The sequence below is a fragment of the Molossus molossus genome, unplaced genomic scaffold (assembly GCF_014108415.1).
Source record: "Molossus molossus isolate mMolMol1 unplaced genomic scaffold, mMolMol1.p scaffold_m16_p_4, whole genome shotgun sequence".
Lineage (NCBI taxonomy): Eukaryota > Metazoa > Chordata > Mammalia > Chiroptera > Molossidae > Molossus > Molossus molossus.
In genome coordinates, this window is record NW_023425377.1 from 24,282,356 (window position 1) to 24,292,712 (window position 10,357).

At 42.0% G+C, this 10,357-nt stretch overlaps 1 protein-coding gene and 1 non-coding gene across 11 annotated transcripts in view; both read right to left on the reverse strand.

Moving 5' to 3' along the window:
• FBXO38 (F-box protein 38) overlaps nt 1-4,854 on the reverse strand; it is a 50,395-nt gene extending 45,541 nt beyond the window's left edge. For 2 of the 10 annotated variants that reach the window (XM_036241750.1, XM_036241751.1), the window contains exons 1-2: nt 3,439-3,670; nt 2,985-3,295 (exon numbers count right to left, since the gene is read on the reverse strand). The gene's annotated coding sequence lies outside the window, so the exon portion shown is untranslated. Of the gene's footprint in view, nt 1-2,984; nt 3,382-3,438; nt 3,672-3,783; nt 3,896-4,583 lie in introns of those variants that run through there. The other 8 variants (XM_036241743.1, XM_036241753.1, XM_036241749.1 and 5 more) reach the window with 8 other exon arrangements.
• A 775-nt stretch (nt 4,855-5,629) lies between these two features.
• LOC118616600 lies at nt 5,630-5,733 on the reverse strand. Its single transcript, XR_004956596.1, has one exon. It is a non-coding gene; the product is annotated as a U6 spliceosomal RNA (small nuclear RNA).
• Between the last annotated feature and the right edge of the window lie 4,624 nt (nt 5,734-10,357).

The following is a 10,357-nucleotide window of genomic DNA, read 5'->3' on the forward strand; positions in this document are numbered from 1 at the left end:
GCCTTCTATGTCTTCGTTTCTTCCTACCCTTATCTCCAAAATATTATCACAGTAAGAAAAGTCCAAAGCAGCAGTAGGTTAAAAGGGAAAGAAGGAGAGAAATTCCAGTTAGCAACAGTACATAAAGACAATGCATTGGAGTTGGCCTGCAGAGGAGTCAGGGAGGGGAAGGGAGAGGTGCGTATAAATATGTGAAGACTATAGTTTGTAACACTAGGTCTTCTTTTTAGGGTTAGCAAGTTCTGGGGGCTTAGACTCTAAACCTCAAAGAAATGTCACTGTGATAGAATTTTATAGAGTCCCAGAATGTTAAAAGTTGAAGGAGCCTTCAGAGACAACCTAGTCACAGAGTTTTTCATTTTTTTCTGGGCCACAAACCCATCTGAGACTATGATGAAAGCTACACATCTTCTCCCCAAGAGGAAGACCAAACATACTCAGATTTGCGTATGCTGGATTACATAAATACAATTTCAAGGGCTTCACAAACACATCAAAGTTCATCCAGAGGTCCCTATCCAAGATTGGTAGTCTCAATTTTCAGGTAAAGGAATAGTACCAGAGAGGATAAGTCACTTGCCCAAGGGCATATATTGTCAGAGCTCAGGATGGGATTCAGACTCCCCAAACCACACTATACACCCTATCATCAAGTCAGTCCTCTGCACCTCGGCTGTCTCCCTGCATTCTAGAGATATGCCCCAATGCCTGGAGATGGGCTTCTGGATGCTCTGATAGAACTGCTGCTGACTGCACCCTCCTTCCACATTAGGGTTTGTGGTCCATCTAATTTAGGCTCCATTACAATAGCCTACAACAGCCCTGGGTATCCTACAGTCATTCAGTAGCTGTCTGTTTAGCAGATCTGAGCCACAGGAAGCATCACTTCTGTCCTGGAGGCCCAAGTACTTTCTAAGTAGTAAGCCTGTGTTATTTGTGAGTATTCTTTAAACTAGGGTCCTTTCATTACACAATTTCTCTAAGGCATGCATACTCTTCTTCCAACCTTCCAATTCAAAGCTCCTCCCATCCCAAGCAAAACTACACTATCCTCTACTAATTCAATTCTTTCTGGTTGCTCCCAAATTTATCCCAGCTTTTAATTCTTAGCCCTCAAGGCTTTCTTCACTTTTTGTAACAGAGCACCAGCACTTCCTTGCTTACAAAAGCAAGTTATTTTCCTTTTAACCTTCTATTTACATTATAGAGGTTTTAACACTTATTGTTCACAATTCTGACAATTGCTGATACCCATAAAAGATCTACATGAATTCACTCCTTTACTTCCTAAAGGTCACAACTAAAAATCTTCCTATATCTGTTCCATCTTGTCAACATTCTCCTCTATCCCTAAATTATTCTAATTACTCTCTTCCTCAGATCACACCAGAGCCTCCAGGATATGTGTTTGTCTCCTACTACATACTGTCTAGGGCAGAGATAAACACCTTACAACTAACCAGAAAACTTAGGGACCTCTTCTTTTATAAAACATTCACAATTATGTATCGATTTTCCATTTTGTATCTAATTAATAACAATTTTCTGTAGAAACTCATTTTCTTGACTACTACTATCTATCCATCCACCATTTATCCATCATTTAAGTAATCTATTCCTTCACACAATTATTTATTTACTGCCTACTAAGTGCTAGGTGGTGACAGTCTTTCTCCCCATGAAGCTCGGTCTCAGAGTGGAGACAGATTTTACCGCCAGTGGAGATAGATCTTATAATTCAGTCATTTCAATGATTATATATATTTTTAAATATGTTTTTATTAATTTTTTATTTTTGGAGAGAGAGGAAGGGACAGAAACATCAATGTCAGAAAGAAACATTGATCAGCTGCCTCCTGCACACCCCCTACTGGGGATCAAGAAAGAAACCCTGGCATGTACTGGGACCAGGAATCTAACCAGGACCTCTCAGTCAATGGGATGCCGCTCAATCCACTGAGTCACACCAGCTGGGCTCAATTATTATATCTTAAATTACTTTTCATTATCCTCATCAAAAATACCTTCTCCCATTTAAAACTTCCCAGTGTCCTCATCATCCTATCTGGTCATAGGCTTCCCTGCCCTTCAAGTTTCTAATGCCTTTCTTTAGTTTCTATGGGCTTCAGCTTACTCATGTCAAAGTAATCTTGCATGTCACTTAATTTGGCCTCATTTCTCACATCAAAGATCTTTGATGTCTCCTACCTAAGACAGCCTCTTTCCTAAAGAAATGTCACACCACATCCACCAAGCAACTTAGATAAAAAACAAAACACAAACAAAATGCCAGAATTATAGTGAAGAAAAGGGTCAAGAATCATCCAGTCCAACTCTTCATTATCCACATAAGCAAAGTGAGGCCCAGAGAGGTAAGCTGGTTTGTCCTAAGCCTTAAGTCAGAAAATATCACTGCTAAATTAAGGATTCGGTCTTCAACTCTAGTTCAAATACAGTTTTATTTCCTTATGTCATTTTACCTTATTGAAATACATTATTTCCTTTTTCTCCTATTCTATACCTTAGGATCTTTTTTTTTTACTAAAGATAAAGTGCGTACTTCCCGGCACAGAGTCATTTAAACAAACACACACACAAAAATCTATATTCTTCAACTAATGAGGACATAAGAATCACAGCATTCTACATTTTAAAGAGAGCCTAAGAAATCACCGAAACCAGTAATTCTAAAAAGTGAAAGTTAAAAATTACAAGCACAGATTTTTCAATCTATATGGCTACATATTATGTACCTTGCAAACCCCACCTTTTCCCTCCCCCAGAAAATCGTGGTCTTATAGAACCATTATTCATTCTTCAGTTGTGCTGGGAATATGGGAAAGGGAAATAAGAACCTAATCCAACACCTTCCTTTGCCAGATGAGAAATCTCAAGTCCAGAGGAAGAAAGGGATTTGCCCAAAGTGAACCATCAAGTTAACAGCGAGTTTTTAACACAAATAAACAATGTCTCTTATTTCTCACATTGGTGTGTTTTACACTGCTGGTATTGGTTTATGAAACAAAGTCTTCAGGGCAGAGATTCCCACTGCACAAGCAGCACAGGAACCTTCCTACGTGCCCAGTTGCCCTTGGCCAGCTTGGTGTCTGGAATAAAAACGGTAGACATCTCTTAATTCTTGACCTCCTGGCTAGGTGGGATGCAGGAAAGACACGCTTTTCAGGTCTGTCTTCAAGGAAAGATTCTTTGAAATGGAGTTGGGAATCCGACTTCCTGAGCGAGGAGAGACATCAGAGGCATCCAACACATTCACTTTACACAAAGGGTGATGGACCTGCAAAGTCGGTGGTCGAGGTAAGCCTAGAACATGGGGCCGCCTCTCCAGGATGTAGTCCTGGTTGGGTCCTGCTCAGGGACATCCCCTCCGTAGGCTGACTACGGGCCTTCTTCAATTTACTGCCTTCAACACTGACTTACCATTGTGGAATTCGTGACGCCTGGAATGGAATGGGGCTTCCCAACTTGTCCAGGCCAACAACCCCCATTGTGTTCAAAAAAGAGATACCAAGAGAGTGTTCTGTATGCTGGTATATGGGGCCAGGTTGAGACAAGGAGACAAACCCCACAATCAGGGCCTAGAAGGCCAAGAACCACAAACCCAACCCCAGCTTTCCCGAGAGCTACAGGCCGGAAAGGGGCCCGAGACAGACAGCCAGGCGGTCGGGAGCCCAGGAGCCCCCATCTGGCCGCCTGCATCCCGCCACACGCGCCCCCGGCTCTGCGGCCCGCCTCCCGCCCGCCGGCCCCCGGCCGCCGCCTCACCTCCGCGGGCCCTCCGTCTGTTACTGGGGTTGGGAGGGAGGGAGGGAGAATCGCGACCGACGCTTCCCGCGGCCCCCACCGCCGCGGCACTTCCGCTTCCGGCGCCGCTCGGGCATTTCCGGAATGTTGTCATCCGGGGCTGGGCGCGCACGCTGTGTCCATGTTGGGTGTGGGACACAGGCGTCGGTGCATCGCAGCCATGTTGAGAGTGGCGTTTGAGGAACAGGGTTGGCCTCGTGACCGCGTCTCCAAGCAGAAGCGCCTGGAGTCCGACCCGGGGAATAGTCGGGACTCTGGCGATCGCAGCTGTTGTGACTGAGGACCGGAAGTTCCTGGTCAGCCTTGCAGGGTTTAGAGCCAGAACAGGTGGGTCAAGGGTGAGTTCCTCCACTTACAGGCGGAGAGACCACAGTCGAGCGCGTCACCTGTAAGTCTCAGGTGTGTTCGGTGAAAGTGAACATGATTATGGCACTTCCGTAACCAGCACCGCAGAATCGAGCGGCTTCACGCAATTGGATGTGATTCTGTGCGTCGACTCGGCTCCGCTGGGCTGTTTCAGTCAGAGGTCAGCAGAGACTGGAGCTAATTTCAGCTTCAAATGGATGTTGCACTGATGGCAATTCGGGCTGGAAGCCCCCTTAGGAGCTCCTCCGCCGCTCTGTATCCAATGCCTACGGGAGACCCCTCCTTTTGGTTTGCGTTTCTCACAGCCAAGCGCTTGGGTTCCGGTAGGAAGCACTCAGGAACCGGGGGAAGCTACAGGAGACTTAGGATCCAGCCTTGGAAGCCCCAGAACTTACTTCTGTCACATTCTGCTGGGCAAGGAAGCCACCAAGCCAGCCCAGAGACGAGCGGAGAAGACGACGGCTTCACCTCTTCCTTAAGGAGTAGCAAAGACTGTGTTTCCGTCTTTAGTTTACCAAACTACCTCGTTTGTTTGTTTTTAACTTCTTTTTGGACATATGTAGCTTTTATTAGCACAGGTATCAAAACGGAAGGCTGGTAGCCCCACCAGTAAAAAGTCTTGAGTCTGCACATGAATGATGTTTTATATTATTTTTTTTAATTGTGGTAAAATATAAATAACATAAAATATACCATTTTAATCATTCTCAATGTTGTAACCCAGGAGAGTCATCCTCACTCAGACATCAAGTAATTTTGAATATTAGGAGCTTTATTACCTGTGCAGGGACTGCAGCCAACCTACACAGAGGAGAACTGCAGCCCCGAGCTCAGGGGGAGGGCTGCTTATATAGGACAGGGGTTATTCAGGAGTTTAGCAGAGCAAGCAAGCTACGTGTACAGCAGCAGATATCAGCAGTTAGTAACTGTACAGTTGTTTATTTTATATTTCTTAACATTTACTAGACCCTAGCCTTGAATGTCTCACCGCCCTGTCTGGCATCTCCTGATTAGTTAAGCTCATGGTCATGGCTGATGCATACCTTCCTCTTCAAGAATTTTTGCAAAAACAACTCAGGTGCAAGGAACCCAGGAGAGGTTCCTTCTTCTAGCAGATGGAGAATTACTGGGTTATAACACTCAAGAGCACAATTCAACCGCATTATGTATACAGGGTGGGGCAAAAGTGTGTTTACAGTTGTGAGGATGTGAAACAGTTTATTCTTGTATTATTATTTATTGATTATTGTATTATTTTCCATACGAACAACCATAAACCTACTTTGCCCCATCCTGTATTTACATTTGTGCAACCACACCTCCATAACCTTTTCATTTGCCCAAATTTAAATTCTGTCCCCACTAAAGGACAACTCCAATTATTCTACTCCCCACTTCCACCCCCATCTTCATTCTGCTGTTTTTGTTTTTGTTTTTGTTTTTATATATAGAACACTTAACGAATTTGCGTGTCATCCTTGTGCAGGGGCCATGCTAATCTTCGTATCGTTCCAATTTTAGTATATGTGCTGCCCAAGCGAACACTCATTCTGCTTTTTGTCTTTAGGCATCTCATGTAAGTGGAATCATACAATATTTGTCCTTTGCTGTTTGGCTTTTTTCACTTAACATAATGTATTCGAGGTTAATTCATGTTGTAGCATGTGCCAAAAGTTCCTTTCTATTTAAGGCTGCATAATATTCCATTGTGTGTTTATTCCACGTTTTGCCCACTCATCCATCGACCTTTGGGTTGCTCTTCCACCTCGACTCTTGTGAATAATGCTTTAATGAACATGAGCAAATATCTCTTCTAGGTCCAGCTTTCCATTCTTTTGGAAGTATGCCCCAAAGTGGAATTGCTGGATCAATTTTACCTTTAATTTTTCCATAGAAGTGATACCATTTTACATTCTCACCACAGTATACAAGGGTTCCAGTTTTTCGCATTCTTGCTCTCATTTGTTTTTTGAGGGTAATGTTTGTAATCCACTCAGAACAGTGCCTGGTATACAGCAAAAGCTCCACAAAGGTTCTCTGTTATTGGTTGTTCAGAGGCCTCTATTCCTTCCTTTCTACTCAGCTATTGTTGAAGTTGCAAAGGCTGAATTATCAGCACGTGATATTTCTGAAGTTCACTTTTAAAGCATCCTGAATTTTTCTAAGTTACATAGGACATCCTATAAAGGATTTTGCACATAGGTATATGGATGGAAAATTGTAGTTTCAAAACCAAACACAAGGTGGTAGAATAAGCAAAAGAAAAAGAAAGAAGAAAAAGGAAAATCCTGCATGGGAGAATTTTATAAACATGAGTTCTGAGTGAGCATTAAGGAACAATACCTTTGTTTTTCATTTTTAATTTGGACCATACTGCACAAGATCAAGGTTATGTTATAAGAAAATGAAAACATTAAGGACGAAACTTACGAAACTCAACAAGCTTTCTTTTTAACAGTTAACCTTACTGTGGTTTTCCTGTCACTGCATCTAGTACAGGTCTTTTAGCCTGATCCCCAGAGGGATGAGAGCAAAGGAGTTACTCTTTAGAAAATAATATAATTTGAAATGCCATGAGCTATTCACCATCAGCCAGCATTTACTAAAAGACTGTATGGGACCTGGGAATATATTCCACACCAGAGCTGCAGAAGTGACTGGAAAACAGTCTGCTCCTAGCCAGGCTGGAAACCTCGTCTACAAAGAACTCTTCAGTGAAATTTGGGAGATCGTGGCACAGTAGATTGTCAGGATGTCGCGTCTGCGCAGAAGCTACTGAATCAGTCCAGTCTTCATGCAGCTGCACTGGAAATAATTGCAAACACCCTCTTCATCCCACCTTTCCTCCCTCCATGGTCAGTGTCTCTGCTTCTGCACTCTGTCTCTCTGTCTCTTCATCCTGGCTATAGCTTCTCCCTCACAATTCTTATCTTTACTGTGTTTGTTTTGTTTTTGTTTATGCATTCTTTTCATTACAATATGACTACCAATCACTTAAATAATCACATTTAATCCCTATGAACTCTGTGAGGTAAGTATCGCTTACCCCATTTTACGGGTAATGTAGCTCAGGTTCAGATAGGTTAAGTATTTTGTTAAACATCACACGTGGCTGGTAAATTGCAAATTATTGTGAAATTTGGGCAAGCTGACTTCAAAAACCTTACTCCTAAGTACTATATTGTGCACTGTTGCAATTTTTTTCTCCAAATGACAATCTGATTTATCTTCCTAAAGCATTGTGTGAATGTTGTCAATGGCTCCTTTTTGCTTAGATGTTAAACCTCAAAGCATACCCTTATAACTTGTTCATCAGACATCGTAGACCCAAAATGCTTTGGTCACAGCCTCCCATTTCAACATCATTTTCCTGCACAAACATCACATCCCAGCTGCACACAGGATTCACGTTTCCCCTCACATACTATATGACTCTCCTGCCCTTTGCTGAGTGAACAGGTTATCCCTCCTATAGGCAAAAGGTGGATGAACCTCATTCAGCTGTTACAAAGAAAGAAATGAAAGATACTGGTGAACTGGGCCCATCTGGGAGTGCCCAATACTGGGACAGAAATAACAGGGAGAAAACCGTTGTGGTTTTCAAAAGCTAGTTGTATTTTGAGACTGACATGGTTTATTCCTTCATTTAACAAATATTTCCTGAGGGCTTGCTCTGAAGGTAGGCATTAGACTAAGTGCAAGGAAACAATTGTTAGAAATTATGTTTCTACCTTTAGTTTGATAAGGGGAGACAGACACCCAAATAACCATACAGGAGAATCAGTTTCTTAAACACATGGGGACTTGGCACACAGTTAAGTTTTGTTGAGTGAAGGAATTAATGAATGATTTAATATACCTAAATTTTCCATTTAAGCATTTAAATTTCACAAACAAAAGCATTTAAATTTAACAAACAAAATCTTGCAAAATAAGTAAATGTTATAACTCCATTAAATTAAACATATAAATATGACAAATGATAACTTCTCAAAATGTCAATAATAGTGTAATAATATTCTTACTCTTTCAACTTAAAATTCTAAGTTTAAATCAATACTCAATTAAAAACTGCAAATTGGAATCATAAGCTTCATCCATCATAGTCTTTAATATGCTATATTTCTTAAAATATTAAAAATAGTTGAAAATTATAGACTTTCTTAACACAAAATAATACTATAGATGTGGTTTAATCATCCTCATTTCTAAGCTTAAATTTAATCTTTTGGGGGTTATAAGACATTTAATAACTTTAAAAGCCATTCTGTTTCCTAGGTCTAGGGATAGTGATTGAATATTGATAGGAGAGGTGTTTGGCTGGGCCTCAGGACGCAAGAGCTGTAAGAAACATGCCTGGGGTGGTAGCAGCCATTATCTCATCATGTATATGGAGTGTGTACAGGAGATGATGAAACCAGTATTTAACAAAATCCATAGACTAGCAGAGGGCAGAGGTGGAGAGTAAGACTCCAGGTATTGCTTAAGTCTGTGGATACTGCTGTATTTGAATTAAGACCCACCCTGGCTCCTCCTAATTGCATGAACCCACACATTTCTTGTTTGGCCTAAGCTAAGTTTCGGTTGGATTTTCATCACTCTTAACCAGAAGAATCCTGATATATTTCTTATGCTGTATTAACCATTATTCTCCTGTATTATCCCAGATTTTCAGAAAACAGTTTTACTCCAAATAGCTTTGGAAGTGCTTGAGGAAAGAGGGGAGATGGGGAGAGTCTAACATGCACCAACGTGGTGGAAAGTGAGGCGTCAGTGTCAGAAGGTGAAATGGGGGGGGGGGGCTGGTGGACAACACTGTAGAATTAGGGATATGGAGCAAGTAGTAGCCATGAGAACATAAATGCCCTGGGGTCCTCTAAAATTGAGAGGACAACAGACTTCCCATCGTGGAGTGGAAAGTCAAATCATTTTGTATTGTTATGAAAGTGTGTTTTCCAGAAGGTCTAGATCTCTGGGTGACATTTCCTTGCTTTCTGCCAAGACAGTAAAGTATTTCAGCTTCTGGGAGTGTCATAACTTATTATAATACAGATAGGTTAAACAGTTAACTGTAGTTAAGGCAGAAAAATAGCAGGAGTGAGCTTCAGGCAGGCCTGAGGAGGGAAACATGGCATCCAGAAAAGAGAATGCCAAAGCATCTGTTAGTTTTGCTTGACTTGCATTCATTTCTCTTGGCAATAGTGCCTCCATATTTCTTTGGGGAATAAGTCTTTGCCCTCTTCTAATCCATGTACTAAGGACTGCCTCACCCCTAGATCCTGTAGTGCCTTATAATTCAGTTCATTATAATGAGAGCTGAGCAGGCTTCATAGCCATGACGACTGATCCAGGAATCATCCCAAGGATGGGGGTTGGGTGAGGTGGTCAAAGCTTACCTAGAATGAAGACAACATCAAGGAAGGCATGGATGGATCCAAAAAATAGAACATTTTCTGGCAACATTTTTTAAGACTGTGGATCTAGCCATAACTGAATTCAGAGATTCCTCTGAACTTAGGAACAGGAGCCATGGAACCTGTCCATTCCCACCCCCACCTTTATTTTTTAACTTAATTTATTTTTAATTGGATTTTCTTTTACACGTTATTATATGTGGTTTCCCCACTAGAGGGTGTAGCTCACTCACTGCAATTTGTTCGGAGAGAATGTGCTGGCAGGCAGGCATTGACTGTCAGAGAGACCTGTTGGGATGGTGTCGGTCCCAGCCACAGAGCTCACATTCCTGAAAGGGCCCCTGTCTTAGAGGAACTGGGAGAGCAAGATAACTAAGGCATGGCTACAGGGATAAAACATTGAATAGGACTAAAGTGCCAGGTGAAGACTTGATCTCAAGAACCATGAAGCTTCCTTAGGCTTAAAAAGAGAAAAGGTAAAGGCAGGGATGGCAAATAGGTTTTGTCTTCCTTACCCAATCTGATTGCTAAGGCATGCTTGGATTGCTATGTTAAGAAAGATTTGGAGGCCACATCCAGCTCAGTGGAGTGTATATACCATCACTGATTACTGGTATGGGCACGGGGAGAAGCAGAAGGATGGGATATGATAGATATTTCCCATCTGTGGGTGAGATGTTTCTCAACAGCAACACTGTTGACATTTGGATGGTTCAGTCTTCACTGTGTGGAACTGTTCAGTGCATCACAGGGCC